Below are 18,209 nucleotides of genomic sequence, written 5' to 3'. Positions count from 1 at the left end.
TAGATATAGTGATCCAGTTACTAGGACATTTTGCTTGCATCAGTCTGCTAAGTTAAACCAAGGATTACTGGGAAATCAAAACAGTGGGAAAATAGTTAGAGAGGTTAAAGGCATGAAGCTTCTCCTTTGAGAGAGATAGCCAACACTAACTGCATTTCTGCTCTCTTTGAAAACAATTACCACAATCACTTTCCTATTTCTGTCTGGTAGGAATCAGATTAGCGTAAAACGCCACAGGCTTACTCCATGTTCAGGAGTAAACCAGAATCCAGCCTGCCAGCTGTATCCTATACCAAAGTGGTCTGTATACAGGTTGCCTAGATTACCATTCTTCTTCACTCCAGGTACTTATGATTCCCAAACAGCATGAACTATTTCCAAAGAAATGAACATGCCACAACTCATAGACTGATGAGAGATTTTTGGATTAATGAGCTCCAGGGGGAAAAAAAAACCCAAAAAACTACAACACACAAAACCGAAAAAAACCCAGATGAAGAGAAATTACACATTCAAGCAGAATCACACCCAGCCAAGTCAGAGTTCTGGGATGTCAGTTTTGACTGACGCAGTACATGAAAATCAGTTTCAAAGGCCAACGTTATGGGCTCACTGAAGAAAAAGTGAAAAATATGGTCAGTCACAGCTGAAGAGATGACATCACAAAACATGTTGACTTCCCTGCCACCAAAAGAGAGGCCTTGCTCCTGCCTCCCATCTCTCCACCTGCTCCTTCATTCTACTGCTGTATTCCTGTGGCTTACCTTGCGCTGACTTGAATACTTTCTAGAGCACTTCATGAGCCAAGTTAACTCCCTAAGCAGGCCGGAAACCAACCCAGAAAAATAGATCGTTTTCCACCAGGTTAGAGAGTTAAACTGGCTTGCAGAGAGAACTAGCAAGCATAAAAGTCGGCACAAGGAAGGAGGCAGGACAGTGCACTGGGAAGAAGGAGAGGGAACTTGTCCATCTCCATTTTGTCGCAGTAAGCCGTTATGCTAGCTCATGCACGTGTGAAACTACACGCTTGGTTTGCAAGGAGAGCTAAAAAACCCTTTACTTTTAGAATGGACAGCACCCAGGACACACTCGGTCAACTTTTAACTCCCTCTTGCACGTAGAGGCTCACTATCTCACTGAGAAAGCCTGCAGCTGACAGGCATCATTCTTTCATTCAGCCAGCTGTGGAAGCTAGAGTGATTTCAGGGAAGTGTTACTTGGCGACCAGAGAACGGACAACACTGGGCGACACTATTCAGATCACATTTGCTAAGCAAACAGGACAAAGAGTGGGAAGAAGCCAAAGAAGAAGAAATGGAAGGAAAACCAAGTTCTCTTAAGAAAAATGGCATCAACTTTGTTGAGTAACAGGTAAAGATGACAACTACAGAATTTTTTGAATTATTATTATTATTATTATTAATGACTGGTTCAGTGACATTTTCCCCAGAAAAACGGGAAGCAACTCACAAGCACTGGAGGAGCAGTAGATGGAAAAGACACTTTCTGCACCTTAGTAGTCAGGTTCAGTGAATTTGCACTTTGCCATATTTTACTCCTGCAGAAAGAGGGTTTAGCAAGTGAGTTAGCGGGTGATTTAGTGAGTACCACTGTGTCATTTCTTTCCCACTTAGGCAGAAACCCCCCCCCCCCCCCGATGTTTCAGGCAAAACCCCTACATTTAATCCAAACCCTAAGTTTTAGTCTGAAAAGCCACTAGAATAACAGAGACAATACATAAACATACTTTTACAAACAGCAACCTGACAAGCTGAACTGCAACAATGTTTGCAACACATGCAAGCGGCCTCGGTTTTTGGTGACTCTTTCCTACCAATCTAAGTATTCTCTCCACCGCACAAGTAAAACAGCACCACACCAGCAAAGGCTTGTCACCATTGTTTCTCTAAAACTATAGCCAACAGCTTCCTCAGTAGAAGACACAAAATTAATACAAGCCCGACTGAGTTCATTTCACTGTCTTCAAAAAGCAAACCCCAGGCAAATCAATGCAGGAAGACAAGTTGATGCAGTAAGCGAACGAGGAGCTGTCCTCAGCAGAGCGGGATACAGCACTGCCTGCCCAGACACATGTGGCAGCTGCCAGCCACGACCAATGCAATCATCCAGACCGATACAATCATCCAGACCGATACAATCATCCAGACCGATACAACCATCCAGACTGACGGGCCTACGGTGGCACCTGAACTACCACGTTTAGCCACACACCCTAAACGGGGTTCAGCATTCCCCAGAGAATGAAGTCCCTACATTTCCCATAATTTTACCAAACATGATCAGGAAGCAATTACTAGACCTGAAAGGACCTGAAAGACTGACACCACGCTTCTTGCTGTTGGCAGAAGCTCCAGACCTGCAGTCACGGTTTATTGAGGAAGAAATCAAGCACTTTTGTTGAAGCCAGCAACTTTGCCGCGTGACGCATGCTTCATGCAAAAAATCAAGAGACACCCCCCCCCCCCCCCCCCCAAAAAAAAAGCGCTGGATTGCTGTAAAGCTGCGCTCTCCCCATTACACCCAGACCTCTTCCCGCGATCGCCGCTCTACGCAGCCAGCCAAGTTCCCGCCTCCTCCTGGAAAACGACACCGAAGGAGGGGAGGCAAAGAAAATTGGAAGAAAGAAAAGAAAGACCTTCCAAAAAGTAACCGGAGGAGCGAGAGGCGGGGGCGTGCGCGGGGCGGCCGGGCAGGAGGGAAAGCAAGCTCCCGGCGGCAGCCGCCGCCGCATCTCCCACGCCCCCCCGGCTCCGCCGCTCGCCTCCCGGCTGCGGGGCCTCGCACACCGCCGCCGCCCCCCATGTGCGCTGCCCAGGCCGCGCCGCCGGCCGCCCCGGCCTCCCCCGCCGCCGCCGGGCCACGTGTGGCGGGCAGGGCACCGCAGCCCCGCGGTCACTTACATAAGGGGCCGGGCGGCGGCGGCCGGGCCCGCCCAGGGCCCCCGCCGGGCCCGCGCTGCGCCAGCGGCGGCGGTGCTGGCCTAGCCGCCTCGGGAGCAGCCGGTGCCCGCGGCTGCGGGGGACGGAGGGAAGGAAGGAAGGAAGGAAGGAAGGAAGGAAGGAAGGAAGGAAGCAAGCTGGGCGGGCGGGCACCGCCGCCGCCACCTCCGCCTTCTTCTCCCCGCGCCGTTCCCTCCTGCCCGCCCCCCCTCCCCCCCCAGCCCGTTTTTTCCCCCGTACGTGCCGATGAGGGCGGCGGCATCTCCCGCAGCGGCTGTCGCGGCCTCCGCCTGCCCCGGGCCTGCCCGGCCGCGCCACGCTCGGCTCCCGCACAACCGCGCGAGCCCGCTCCGCCCTCGCTCCCCGCGCTACAGCGCGCGCCGCTCCCCTCCCCCCTACCCCCTCGCGCGCGCGCGCGCGCGCGGGGCACCCACCTCGCTCGCTCACCCGCCGCGCGGGGGGCGGGGCGGGGTGGGGCGGGGGGCGGAGTTCTCGCGAGAGCTGCAGCTGCCACCGCGGGAATTTTCAAATTGGCGGGCACGGCCCCGGGCGGAGGCCGCCGCCGGACTCCGTGTCCCAGGGTGCCGCGCCGCCAGCCGCTTCCGCTCCCCGCCCCGGCTTCCTTCCGGTGCGGGCCGGCTTCGCGCGGTGCTCGCCGGGAACTGTAGTTCCTGGCCTACCACCGCGCGTGTCTTCCGATGGGGGTGTAGGCGAGGCAGCGTTTTACCTCGGGCCCCCGCGGCCACCTCAGCCGGCGGGGATCCGGAAGGGGGGCGACCCCCGAGCCCACGGGGAGCACTCCCACTCACGGCAAAGCCACACGCTCCGGCAGAGCCTGCTCTTGGCCCACAGCATCTCACCCCTGGGGCTGGGCCTGCCCCCTGTCCTGCCAAGAGGGAGCCCGCCATGGCGGGGAGATGGGCTGCGAGGGCAAGCCCTGCCAACGCGTGTCCCCCTCATTGCAGGGGCCGCCTGTCCTCCCTGGGGCGCTTGGTTGCTGCTGAAAATGGGTTTCAGAGGAGCTCAGCCCTCCCCAGGTGCGAGGCCCCGCTGGCAGGGTCAGCACCCCTCACCATTGGGCTCCACTCCTGGCAAGCTTAGGCTGGAAATCGAACTCCTCGCTAGCAGTTCGCAGGCTTGGTTTGTGGTTTTTTACATCTCATCACAGACTCTTCCCAGCACAGCTGTTTCAGCAACAACTACAATCTTGGCAGTGTAGGTGAAAACTCAGGAGAAGATGCAACCGTAATTCAGTGAAGCTTAAGCCTGGTACCAGTGTGTGAGGTGTCTGTAAAGGCAGCGGTTCTGTATTAACGTCCTTCAGCAGTCCGAATGGGGTTTATGCCAGGAGTATTTGCTCATAAAATATGCTAAGTGCCAATGAGAAGAGGACTTCGTACATTTTGTAAAGAAACGGGTTTCCAGGCATGCTTGAGTCCTGTTCTCTAGTTTATTGCAGTTGTTCCTACTTGACTGCAAAGGTATAAACAGCAAGGAAGCAGGAACATAGCTGGACTTTAATGAAATAGTACTGGCAATTAAAAATACTTACAGTAGATTAGCTCTAGACATTAGATAAAATTTTAGACTAAAAAAATACCCATATGGCCGCATAAATAAGCATTTCTTTACTAACAGAAACCATGACTATTGCATGCATTCGCTACTGAAGAGAGGACAGCTGGAGGTACTTACCTGTAAAAAACTATTCTTTACAACCATCGTGATGATAGTTCTTCGTGTCGATTTGCCAAACTGAGTTGTGACCTTCTTTCCATTTACTTTACAACACAAGGTACATGTCACCAGTACCTTGGCAAGATACTTACCCTTTCAGGTTTTGCCTCTTGGAAGTAGAACATCAGCAATGTTAGGAGACAGAAGTATTGCTGTACTTGTGAATTACTGTTTGTTGAATCCTAGTTCATGACTTTTGATGTTCTGGATGTTGTGTCAGGATGAGATGGTGATAACAGACTGATGTATCTCTTGTGCAACACCGTTTGTACAAAGAATGAGCAAAGTCCCACTTTCTTGTACTGAGCAAGAATTAGATGAGAGAAGATATTTCCAACACCCTTTTCACCTAACAACTGCCACTAGGACCCCATCTTTTTCTCCAGGTAGCCAAGGCCTAGGTGTTTTGTTCTTTTTTATCATGTGTATTCAAATCTACATCAACATGCAGAAGACAGTTTCTAATCAATCTGCACATGCCTGTTCAGAATATGGTACTCCTTTTATTTCAGCTACCAAAAGAGCTCCATTTTTTTTATACTTATCTTAAGTGAAAGAAATCCATTAGCCCTCCCAGCTTCAACAGAGCATAATGCAGTCCCTAACATACTTAAATGGCAGCCAACTAATTTCTTTTACATGAGTGTTTCGCTGTTGTCACAAGTGAAGTAAAGCTCACTGAACTTACAATAGTGCCCGCAGCATAATTTCTTTTCATCCCTCCATTTAAACTAAGGGACTAAGTCTTCTGTTTTCAACTTTAAAAACAAAAGGAGAGTATTTTGGTCTTCGGCATTTTAACAGAATTTTCACTTTCATGCTGTTTTTTCTCCAACCCACATAGTATCCTTCACAAAGAGATTCATTGCACATCACAATGAAGATAATTTTCATTACAATTTACAAATTGTCCAGAAAATACCAGAGCTATTAAGTGTCACTCCAGCAGTTTAATACCTACCTTCTCTCTTACACTCCCACATGTATGTCCTAAAATACCCTAAGAACGGTAAGAGTGAAAATCAGAATACAAGCCAGTTCTTGCATTCCAGACCTCTTCAGCACATCCATAATGAGTTTAACTGATTTTAGAGCAAAGCAGCTAAACTTTGAGATGAATGTTTAAACCCGCAACACAGTAATGCATGCTCAAAAAGGTTTAGTGAAAAAAAAATGAACCAACTAATAACACTAAATGATCCTACTTGAGATTCCTGTATACTGTTTCAGAACAATAGCTTCTTGTAAGTAAGGACTAATCTGTTTCCCATCACAGCAAGGACTCCCTGTTAGACTCGGAGTTTCTTTCAGGACACAAATTTATTCAACACAAAATTCAGAAGAAAAAACCCTCCAAATAAAACATTTCCACTGAACAATCTAGAATATAGTCTATGCAAACCATCTAAGGCGCATGACTCAAAGACGACTAGCAGACACCCACCTCTTTCTTCACCTCTTTCCCAGGAGAGGAAGCCCCTGTCAATATCCCACCTTGTCTGATAACTGCTCCCCCCTCCCCACCCTGCCAGTCCCTCTGGATTTTAAAGGGGTAGGTTATTTAGCTGCAGTTTTCATCTTTTTTTTTAAATAAGAAAGCATATGTCAAAAACCCACACAGCTAACATAAAATTAAGGTTACACCGCTAGTCACTGGAAGGAGATAAAGTAAGTATGAACTGAAAAGTGTAAGTCTAATGCTACCCCTCTGAGCATATGTATTGTAACATGGTCAAAACACTCTTTGACTTTAAAACAGACATTTTCAGATATTAATAAACAAACCTGCAATGCTTCTAAGTGGCAGGATCATCGAAGGAGTGACAAATACATTCAGTTTCTCCCAGCACTATTAACAGCATACATTATCACTAAATTACAGCTGTGCCTCTTAAGGTTAAGTCTACCATTCCGTATATTATTATGCAGGTGCTGATGATGAGTCAGTGGCTGCTGTTGCCATTTTAGATCTATTAATTTGTAGCACATAAGAGCACCGGTCATGGACATGGAGCCCACCGTGCCAGGTAATGAAGTCGCATGGTACAGACTGGCTCCTGACCTAACAGGGGAGGTTGTGCACATGGTCACGAGGCATCTGTGAGACAGTATTTGCCTGCACAAAAGGAAGCCTAATTCTTGTCAAGTGTTTCTTGTGAGCAAAAGGGGAATTTAGAAGGTGTGTTAGTTTTGCATCTGTGTGCAGGCAGCTCTTCCCAGACAAGCTGGGCAGTGTGACACCCGCAGGGCTGCATACGAGAACGTACTGCGTGGGTGATACCACCAGCTGATGGGTGATGGCAGGCTGTGCCTGAGACAGGCAGAGCTGGGGTGGACCACGGAAGATCTTGAAAGTGAGGACAAGCAGCTCTCATCTGATGTGACAGAGAGTAGGGAGCTAGGGGAGAAATGCAAAGATAGGGCATGGCAGCACCAGAGGACCAGCTAGACCCATATCCTTTGCCGAGGCATTTACAGTGATTATGTGCAGGACAGGGTTGCATTTGTTAAGGGCAGGACAAGCACTTCGGCAGTAAGCACAATTCAAAGTGGCAACAGCTTGGATGAGAGCCTTAGCTGTATGGATGGAGACAGAAAGCCTTCGTGTCAGGAATTATTTATAAAACAAACCTTGCAAGGCTCAGACGTAGCCTGAATAAGGACACAGGGAGAGGTCTGGGCCAAAGATGTCCACCCAGTTGTAGGCATATGTGGACATTGGCCTAAACAGCAACTGAGGAGCAGCATGATGAAGTGGTCTGGTTTAGCCAAGTTTGAGCTTGAACTGACAGCGAGGGTTATCTGAGCAGGCATCAGAGAGGTGGGCAAGGCTGTGTTTGGAAAGAAGGTCTGCGATTCATCTTGCCCAGTTTTAAGCATCTACGCTGCAGTCATCAGCATCAGAGCCACTCAGCTGGGCTCCCTTTTTAGGTAGGGGAGGGAAACAGGTTTTTCCTGGGTGCCATTCATCTGACCTGCTTTAGATACCTCCTACAGGATCAGCTGTAAAGGAGTCTAGATGACGTTGCAGGTGGAGACACCTACACTGTACCCTTTTTTTTTGGTCAGGTTGATCTCACCTTGAGAGACTGATCTGAAGAGAGCACTGGATCTTTAAGTTGCTCAGCAGCTGAATTTGTGTTTATGGTTGGGATTACCCAGAGATAAGGCATAGAAGAGAAAGAAGACAAGGACAGAGCTTTATACCACCCGTGCTGGAGTCTGGAGAGTGAGGTAAAGATGAACCTCCAAAAGCCACCCTGGTTGAGTGAGGGAAGGGAAAGGGGAGGGCAGAGCTGCACAAGACAGAGGGAATAACCTCTCAGGGAGAGAAGCTCAGCTGGCTTGTGGCAAGTGCCTGACAGGCAAACGGAGATGTAGGGGAGAGGTGGGGCTGCCTAAGAGGAGGTCATTCAAGGCTCCCACAAAAGCAATGCTGACTGAATGTGGGGGCAGAGGCCAGGTGAGGGAGAAGGAGCCGCAGGAGGACCCCAGGCTTTCACTGAGCTTACAAAACAAAGAGAACTGAGGTGCATGTTTGTGTGGGGTTTGCGTGGCAAGGTTTCAGTAGTGGGGGGGCTACAGGGGTGGCTTCTGTGAGAAGCTGCTAGAAGCTGCCCCTGTGTCTGATAGAGCCAATGCCAGCCGGCTACAGGACGGACCTGCCGCTGGCCAAGGCCGAGCCCATCAGTGACAATGGTAGCGCCTCTGGGACAACACATTTAAGAAGAGGGAAAAAAACCCTGTGCAATTGCAGCTGGAGAGAGGGGTGAGAATATGTGAGAGAAACAACTCTGCAGACACCAAGGTCAGTGAAGAAGGAGGGGGAGGAGGTGCTCCAGGTGCCGGAGCAGAGATTCCCCTGCTGCCCGTGGTGAAGACCATGGTGAGGCAGCTGTGCCCCTGCAGCCCATGGAGGTCCACGGTGGAGCAGATATCCACCTGCAGCCCCGGGAGGACCCCATGCCGGAGCAGGTGGATGTGCCCGAAGGAGGCTGTGACCCTGTGGGAAGCCCACGCTGGAGCTGGCTCCTGGCAGGACCTGTGGACCCGTGGAGAGAGAGGAGCCCATGCTGGAGCAGGTTTGCTGGCAGGACCTGTGACCCTGCAGGGGACCCATGCTGGAGCAGTCTGCTCCTGAAGGACTGCACCCCGTGACAGGGACCAACACTGGAGCAGTTTGTGAAGAACTGCAGCCCGTGGGAAGGACTGATGTTGGAGAAGACCGTGGAGAACTGTCTCCCATGGGAGGGTCCCCACACTGGAGCAGGGGAAGAGTATGAGGAGTCCTCCCCTGAGGAGGAAGGAGCGGCAGAGACAACGTGTGATGAACTGACCACAGTCCCCGTTCCCTGTCCCCCTGCGCTGCTCAGGGGGAGGAGGTAGAGAAAATCAGGAGTGAAGTAGAGCCCAGAAGGAGGGAGGGGTGGGGGGAAGGTGTTTTAAGATTTATTTTTTATTTCTCATTATCCTGCTCTGATTTGATTGGTAATAAATTAATTATCCCTGAGTCAAGTCTGTTTTGCCCATGACAGTAATTGGTGAATGATCTCTCCCTGCCCTTATCTCGACCCATGAGCCTTTCTATATTTTCTCTCTCCTCTCCAGCTGAGGAGGGGAGTGATAGAGCGGCTTTCGTGGGCATCTGGTGTCCAGATGGGGTCAACCCACCACAATGTTGTTTAGAAGAAAGAGAAATGTATAAAAAGTAGTTGGTGGGGGGAGGTTGGCTGTTTGTAAACAATAAGAGGATTAACAGATGCATTTATTGAAATGATAGAGCCAGAGAAAGGTGAGCAATTAAAGAGATAATATGAGAGTGAGGCAATAAAGGAGATGAGAGAAGGTGGAACCAGGAGCAAGCAGAGGAGCAAGAGGACAAAAGCAAGGGAGAGAACTCTGTGTCTGTGGCACCAGCAAAGAACTGAAGAGAGATAAGTGGAAGTGGATGTGAGACAGTGCAGGGGGGTCCAAAGTCAAAACACTGGAAGAGAGCAGTGAGATCCTGTGCAAATAGAGAAGAAGGAAGGAAGGAAGATGCAGTTGAAGAGGGGAGATGCTGCAACTGAAATTGTATGCAAATCGAAAATGTTCAGATAAGCTGGAAAAATCAGGCTGCTTGGTGTACAAGATGTTGTCAGGTTTCACGCAGTTAAGATTGTTGAAAACCTAGCGGACAAGCTATATTTGAAAGCTGATGTTCTTATTTAGATAAGTTAACAATTTGCCAGATCTCATTGTTAGGGCTGGGTAAGGAACAAGCGGAGTCACTGCTGCAGCAGCACAGCAGCTCTGAAATGGGGCCCCTGACACCTGGGCACTAACTCAGCCGGTCACCGCCTGCTGCTGTGCAGCTGTGGGTGCCTGGGCGCTGGGTGCTGATGCACCCCATGGGGGTACCCGTCCCTGGCGATACCCCCTCCCCGGAGGACTGGGCAGCCTGGAGCACAGCGCTGGGTGCGGGGAAGGGCTCCAGCACCACTGCCTTCCTCACTGAGGCAGACCCTCTCCTCTGGGAGAGCTGGGGGAAGAGCCCCAAAGCAGTTTTTGAATTACAGGGAGCCAGAGGTGGGGCTCAGGCTGCCCGGTGGTGTCCTGGACAGCACAACCTTCCTTCCAAGTCAATAAGTCGATATGTAATTACGGGTGAGACTTGCTAGCATGGTCTGCTGCTTTGTGCTGCCCTGGCACAGCGGTGCGGCTGTCGCTCCGGTGTAACCAGTCGGCATCCACTTTTGCCTTTGTGTTGCATTCAAGTATCTGCAAACCTGCCTCAGAAAGCTAAAATGGAGAGTGATGTACATTTGAGAATATGTTTTTCAAATCATTGTGAAGAGCATACTGTAGCATCCTCTAGAAGCACTTTTTAGTTGGTGCTCACAGTCTGAAATTTTTGGTAAGCTGTAACAAAATCAAGCAAATCCTCAGATGAAGAACACCCTGTGTTAAAATGAAGTTCAGACTGTAAACATGTATCAGGGACATAAAGGTGAAACAAAAAACAAAATGTTGCAGTGGTGTAATAATTATTTTCAAGTACGGGATCATTTATAAACACAGGATTCTCAGAGATGTGGTTATACTTATCCAAATATGTAATTACAAGGATACAAGTTTAAAAACAAGAATTAAATACTGTCTCTCAGTAATTACATAGGAGGAATCTATTTGGAAAACATCCCGTGTCTTTAAAGCCAAATATTAAAAAGCCTCAGACACAACAGACAGGAGTTTGGGCTGTTTAGGAGGTTTCATTGTGAATTGTTTCAACTGAGAATTTTTTTATTTAGTCTATTTTGTAGTTTTTAAAAGACTAATCTTAATTTAATTTTCTGGATTCAGAATGCCTAGTTATGAGCTACTAGCAATTAGTTCTATACATTTTTTACTCAAGTAATTTATAAATATTCTCAGCCTTTAATTCTACTATATATTTCATTGGGAATAAATATTTTCTATTTTTCCTTTAAAATGGTATTAATTCAATTGTATGGCATTACTAATATTCACATTAAAAGCATTAATTAGTGCTTTTCAGTATCAAACCCAAAGGAATTAGAAACTTAATGAACCAAAAATAGTATGACGGGATCTCTTCTATTCTCCACTAGAGCGGCAATAATTTAATATAAAGAGAGGCACTGCAGAATTTCCCAGAGAAAGAGAAAATTAGATGGTGGTTGGAACTGCAGTTGCTAAAGAGTCATGCAGCCATTAAAAAAAAGAGAGACAAGTGTCCACATTTCAGTTCAAGCAGAAAAAGGGACCTTAGGAGGCCCTGAAAACTGCTTTCTTGAGCAGCATACTGTGTATTGCTTGCATTGTGGTTTCATCTGTAAGAAATGTTACAGCTTGATTGTTAGAGCTACTACCAGCTGCATTTTATGCATTACAAAGTTATATATTACGAAGTTTTGATTTTTTTCTTTTTCCCCATTGGGGGCAATTGTTTGAAGCCTAGACATCTTGCTGAGTTAAAATGTAGCTTTTCTGTCCTTAAATCAAGTTGGGACAGGAAGGTGCTTTCTGGATCAGATCCTCTGTCACCCCTCTGCTGTGCGTGGCAATTGGGGAAGTACTGTAGATAGAAGGTTTGGTGTGAGCTGTGGCACTGAAAAGACCTGTCTTTGCTCTAACACTTAGTTTGCATACATGTGTTCCTAACTGAGCAGCAGGGAGAAGACAAATGCTGTAAGGTCTGGATTCAGGGAGGTGGGAACTTCTGAGTAATATTAGTAGCTTGACTAATGCCATTCAGGCTTTTAATTTCATAATTTAGGGACAACATGTCATCTACTTAAAATCTACAAAAAGCAGTCACTTAGAAGTGAGGAAATGAGGGATTTCAAATATTTTACATTGCTCACATAAGCAGGTTTTTTCTCCTCAAGTATATGTATTTCTTCACAATACAATAACCTTCATGTTAACCCCAAATTAATATTGTTCTGTCAATAGCAAGGCTGAGAAGGAATGCAGATGTAACTTCAAGGGAGATGATTGCTTCTAGAAACAAACTGGTCATTGTGACAGGATTTATCTCATCTAACTTTAGCTGTGTGAAAGATGAGTATCTAGTTTAAGTGTGCCCAAAAGACTTTTTCTTCAGACATGCTGACTGATCCATAAGTCAGATTTCCCTTGCTTACAACCCTGCAGTGCCCTGGACCTTATACCCTCCCACCTACAGCGCCGCTGCCAATAAATTAAAGAAGTTATCTGGGCTCCCTCTGTAGCTGGAGAAAGGGAATGCCCTTCAGGAGACCTTGTTTGTCCCATCGCAGGAGAGGCATCTGGGTGGGTCAGCATGAATGTCCCTCTGGGGTGCATGGGTCTCCCTCTGACATTAGAGGGAACCTAGACAAATTGCAGGGAAGGGTACTTTGCTTTTAGATAGCTACCAATGGCTGGGAGGAATTGCTCTGTTCATCAAGGGTTGGGAAGCTGCTGCTGCTACACCTTGTTTAGTGCATAGCCAATTAAATATCCTTAAAGCGAGCTTCTCCCATATTTTGCGCTTGTTAGACTGCTCTAAGACCTTTCAATTATCCATACTGATCATGAAATGAAAGGCAAAAAAACTCCCCAGACACCGGAGTCTCTAATTATGTATCACAGTTCTTTATAGGGAAGTTCGTGGCCCACATTTGTTTACCCTTCCTTTTATGTTTCTTTTTAGGTTCTTGCAGGTAAAGGTAGGTCATTGCTTCAATGTGTCTGAAATGACCAACATATCAAAACAAACTAAGGGTAAGCTGTGCTAACATGGATATACCTTACACCAGCTAATTCAGAGCAGGCAGTTTCTTTTTTTTCAGTCTTTTGTTAGCTGACCACACAAAAAATTCCCAAGTTTTCCAGCAGCATTTCACTTGTCCAGCGTTTTTGATAACTGATGTCCCTCATTGTTCAACATGAAGGTCACACAACAACACACCACCAGTCAACAAAGTGGGATGGTCTGCATTGCACATCTTGAGAAAATTGGGGTTTATACGTGATGGTGTAAACAACAGATACTCCTTTACATAGGAAAGGAATAGAAGTTCCTGCATAGCACATGTGCAATGTGGCTGAATTAATCGTACTGTTCAAGCGCGATGGTTTTTATGCCTACGGTTTTGCTGATAAATCTCAATGGTCATTAGTCCAAAATCAAGCTTTTCCCATGAAATAAAAAAGAAAATTTATTCAGATCTGAGGTTGCATTTCTGGTCTCTCTTATGGCTATGACAAACCCCCATCACCCTTCATATTGAAACAAGGGAAGAATGAGTTTGCACATTTGGAAAAAAAGAAATTGATCCTAAAGAATAAGGTCTTAAAATCTAACTTTGAAAAACACTTTACTTGTGATTTCTGGTGCAGAGGGATTTTTTAACTCAGTTTATGCAGCACAATAGCAACAGGCAGTGCACTGGAACTGAGAAGTGGGTTGCTATGCTGAGGTGCTGCAAAATAGCCTGCAGATGCTTTCTGAGGTCTAGAATAAAAACACTCCAATAATTAAGAGGGGGTGTTGTTTCACTGGCACCAAAATCACTCTGCTGACTACAGTTCATTATCACTGTGCAAATACCGCATGTGTAAGGTGGTTTATACTGTGTTCAAATTTGGAGTGCCCTAATTTAATACAACGTGAGCTGGGAAAGAATCAGTTTGAGATTGTTGGTATTAGGCATTTTCTTTGGTGGTTATAGTCTCTGTGTGTGACCTTAGGTCAAAATACCAAAAGGTGTAAACTAGAAGACTTGGAGGCAATCAAATCCAAACTTAGGTAGCAAAAACCTGAATGCTGGAAAATACAACCTGAAAAAGGAAAATAAATTAGACTGGCTTCTTTTCATAGGGAATGTGGTCGTATATGTTGAAACAATTGTCAAGCACAGATTTTTAAAAAGCGTGCAGTATCCAGCAGTTCCTCTCTAAGCAAAATAAGCAAGTTCTTCGTGGCGGTGTGCAGGGGAGCGCAGGATATCCGTGTTTCCTCAAACCATCTGCAACAGACCAGCTCTTGAAAATATATGAGAGAAAGAGTAATTTCCCTGTGCAGGTAAGGTTTTATGTCAGTGTGCCCAGCTGTGTGAGAAGCACTGCTGAGTGTGAGCGACGAATACATTTGCCAGCACAGCAACTGCGATGTCTGATTTATTGCTGTATGGGCTGTCTGGGTAGCTCAGCCCTGCAGCCTTTTATTCTGCCAGATGCTGATCACCTCTTGAGAGGTGCTAAGACACCTCATTTGTCAATGGGTGCTTGGCACCTTGCAGAAAGTGATCAGCGCCTTGTTGGGTTTGACCCATGAGTACTGAAAAATAAAGGTTACCCATCCTCTTGCGTGCAGAGACAGCTAACGCAAAGCCTGTGCCCTTGAAAGAGCCACTGTGACCTCTGGTGTGAGCAATTTAGAGGAGGAGACATCACTCAGTCTGCTGAATCTGCTCATTAGCTGCTGGAACAAAGATTCACTGTGAATAAATAGTCCTTTTAGCTTCTCCTACCCCACCATTTCAAAGCTAGAAAATATATTTTTGGAAGTGGCATCATGGAAGTGAACTGAGTGCCACCAGCTTGAGGGTCTCCCCGGGCAGCCTCGGGCATGGGGCAGTACCCAGCCAGGCTCCGAGGGAGGCTGTGGAGGTTAGATCCCATGATTCGCCCTCCTGCCTGGCTGCCCCTGCCTGCATGCGTGGGTTGGTTTGTGCTGGGATCATGTCCCTGGGGCAGCTCCCAGCACTGGTGCTACCGGACCTGCATCAGACTTTTCTTCTTTGCCTGGGGCTCCCAGGGGCTTTCTGTGGAGGGGCCAGCTTTTATGTATCTTGTATGGCAGAGAGCCCCAGCTTGTATGTAGCGCCAGCTCCGTTGAAACGCATCACCTGAGGCAGGGATCAGCTGGATCGTCTCCCCATCTCCACTAGAAACTACACCAGCAGCTTGTACCATGCTAATTAAACAAGTCAGTGCAGCTGTCAGGAACAAAACAGATGTTGATGTCCTACAAGGAGCATTTAAAACTAGTTTGTTTGCCAACTTGTGTTGCTGTTCCTTTGCTGATTGTAAAAAAATATTTCTTTTAAGTCAGGAAACAAACAGGTATATTTACTATTTCCTCCCTTCTGCTAGCAAACGTTTCTGCCACAGGTTGTATGGCTTTCAGTGTCAGCCAGCGGGAAAAACATACGGTTCCCTGAAAAAATGCTGACAAAGAAGTAATTTATTTTCTTGGATTTCTTCCCCTTCCTTGCACTCTAAGCCTCAAACAGTGGATGAATGTAGGAATTTTTTCACTAGCTCAATAGGGACATAGGGCAGGGTGCTGCCTCCCTGCTGCCAGCACCTCCAGCGGAGCCAGCTCCTCCTCTTGGGTGCCACCACATGCAGCACATCTGCGTGGGACTGGCCATGCTGCAGCACCGCGGGGGGCACCCTGCTGCCAGGTAACTACATGGTATTTAGCTTCTTCCCGTGGAGGGTTATTTCCATCCAGAATTTCATAGGATTCAGAAAAGGACTGAGCATTTAAAGGCTAGCAGGGGTTTCCAGAGCGAGGAAGAAAAGCCAGCACACATGTCCTGTCAGACACATCACCATCTGTGTGATCCACAACTGGTTGTGAGCAAGTTGTATGGTTTCACTTACGATCATCTATATCACAGTAGTGTCTAAACCAGCCCCAGTCAGTGAGAGGACTCTGGTCAGGGATCTCACTGGAAGCAAGTTTTGCCTGGTTTCGCTATGTGACTTGTCCTGCAGTCCTAGAGGAGATCCCAGATTTCCTTGCAGTCTCCCAGTCACTTCAGTGTGCCCCTGGCTCTGCTGCTGCTGGCAAACAGGCTGCTGAGCCCTTCTTTTTTTTCCAATGTACCTAGCTAAAAAAACTAAGTTCAACAAGTTTGGTCTAGATGCACTGGCTGAGATCAGAGTCCTGTTTCATTAGGCTTCATATAAAGACAGGATTATACCAGCCTGTCTCACAAAGCACTTGCAACTTGACAAACTGGAAGGGAAACAGCTATAATGAGAAATGCCTTGCCAAAATTCATGCAACAGATCAAATGCTGAGCCAGAAACATTAGCCAGGTATCCCAGTTCCTGCCATCACTTGTTCAGGTAGGCCTGCTTCAAACTGGGTAGCAGGTGGATCTATGTATTTATTCATACCAGTGGCTGCTGCCTCATAAGAAATATGGTCCAAAAATTACACTGCTAAATTAAATATACTTTGGAGGAATTGCTGGCCCCTGGCGGAGCAGCACTTCAGCCAAGGAACAGCTCTAGCAGCAGCTGCTCGTGCTGGACAATTAACATCACCTTCCTTGAATTTTGCAAAGCTAACAGCATACAAGGAGCTACCGAAGGGCCAGATGGCACCATTGACTTCTAGGCCACATTCACCCTTGATTTCAACAGAGAATTCTACCTAAAAATAATTGCTGTGACTTGGTCCCGGCTTTGGAGAATAAAGATGCATAGATTTTTCAAGCTATAAGAGGCTAATGCAGTATTCTAATCCCTCTTTGCATGAGAACAAATCACTGGATTTTACCTAGTCATTTCCACATCAAGATCATGACTTTTGGTCTAATGACAGATTATACTGCTATAGTATGCATGCTAGCTCAGTGCCTCTCACTTCAGCTGGAATTAAACTGTGGGAGTGAGAGTCCTCCTCCCCAGCCCACTGCCCTTCTGAGTAAATGTGGTTTGTCCCAAATTATCACAAATTATTCTAGCTCCTTGCATATGTGATAGATTCTACCTGCTCTGCACCTTCTGCTTTATTAATCAAAATCAGCTCCCTGTGAAGGAGGATTAGGTCTAGGATTTGCTTTTGACTGTGTTGCCCATTAGCTCTGCCAGAAGAAAAGTATTGCTGTAACTCAAGAAACATAACCCTGGAGATTGATACACTGCATCCCTGGGCATGCACTTGGAATTATGTACCTAAGAGTTCTGTTGTGGTTAACCCACTGCATTTTTAATGAGGGAATTCAAAGTGCTTAATACTAGTCAATCTCTTTCAAGACTCTTTTACAGTGAGCTGATCCAAATAGTTTCACCTCAGCCTGAAGCCTTTTTGGACAGTACCAGGATATAGTGCCATGTACCAGTGAGACAGACAGAGGGGCAAAGATAAGGTGCTCAGAATCAAAAGGAACCAAACTGTGGAGGTTACATATGGTGTTAAAACCCCACAGCCAACTGAGGGAAATCAGGGGTGATGCTGAAGATGGTAACTGAGCAGCTTGGCTGCAAAAAAAGTAGAAAAATCAGAACTCAGGTTTGCTTGTACTGAAAAGGTAATTTTTTTTTTCTATGATACGCATAATAGGGATTGGGTTTGCTCAGCAAAGCTTTAGCTCCCCTGTAGGGCTAGTGCTAGATGGGTTGCTGGTTGCTGTACTACCCAGACTGCCTTGACAGAGGTTCCCCTGAGAAAACTGTTCTTGTGGCCATGACACTGAACAATTATAAGAAAAAGCTGTGTGTACCACCAAAATGATGTGTTTCCATCTTCTTCGTCAGCTCAAGTAAGGACACGTCGTATTGCTGAACCAGGCAGAGCTTGCAAGTGTCTGCCAGCAGCAGAGAGCAGAGCAGGCGAGCAGCCACACGCAGGGGAGCCCCACTGTGCTGTTTAATTGTCACAAGGTGGGCATTTTCTTGTGGCTCAATGCAGAACAAATAAATAAAGTTTCTACCAAGAAAGCGACTTGCTGCCAAGAGAGGGAAGGAGTGCAGTTGTTGATACAGCAGCAGAAAAGGAATCTTGTAGGAAATCTGAGGCAGCGCCCTGCCGACTGACAAGTGGTGGTAATTTCTTCTGCTGCAGCCCTTCTTCCTCAGTTAGTGAAAGGGGCAGGTCTGGTTTCAGGGCCATTACATCTTCATGTAGCCAGAGCATTCTTTTTTCTTATTTGGGTGCCAACCATGGGAAATGAGTTCGATTCATTGCACAACTTTTACCATTTCTGGTTTTTTTTTTGTTTGGTCTGTTATAAAATTCTG

The 18,209-nt window shown here is 47.0% G+C and overlaps 1 protein-coding gene across 2 annotated transcripts in view; it reads right to left on the bottom strand.

Moving 5' to 3' along the window:
• Positions 1–3,432, bottom strand: part of LOC142593160 (protein ELYS-like) — a 50,906-nt gene extending 47,474 nt beyond the window's left edge. The window contains exon 1 of one of the 2 annotated variants that reach the window (XM_075706689.1): positions 3,395–3,432. The gene's annotated coding sequence lies outside the window, so the exon portion shown is untranslated. Of the gene's footprint in view, positions 1–1,470; positions 1,508–3,394 lie in introns of those variants that run through there. The other variant, XM_075706690.1, reaches the window with a different exon arrangement.
• Positions 3,433–18,209: the final 14,777 nt, after the last annotated feature.

This window comes from Pelecanus crispus, chromosome 3, assembly GCF_030463565.1.
Source record: "Pelecanus crispus isolate bPelCri1 chromosome 3, bPelCri1.pri, whole genome shotgun sequence".
NCBI classification, from domain to species: Eukaryota; Metazoa; Chordata; class Aves; order Pelecaniformes; family Pelecanidae; genus Pelecanus; species Pelecanus crispus.
The sequence above is the reverse complement of the archived record's forward strand: the minus strand, read 5'-3'. Positions and strand labels throughout refer to the sequence as shown.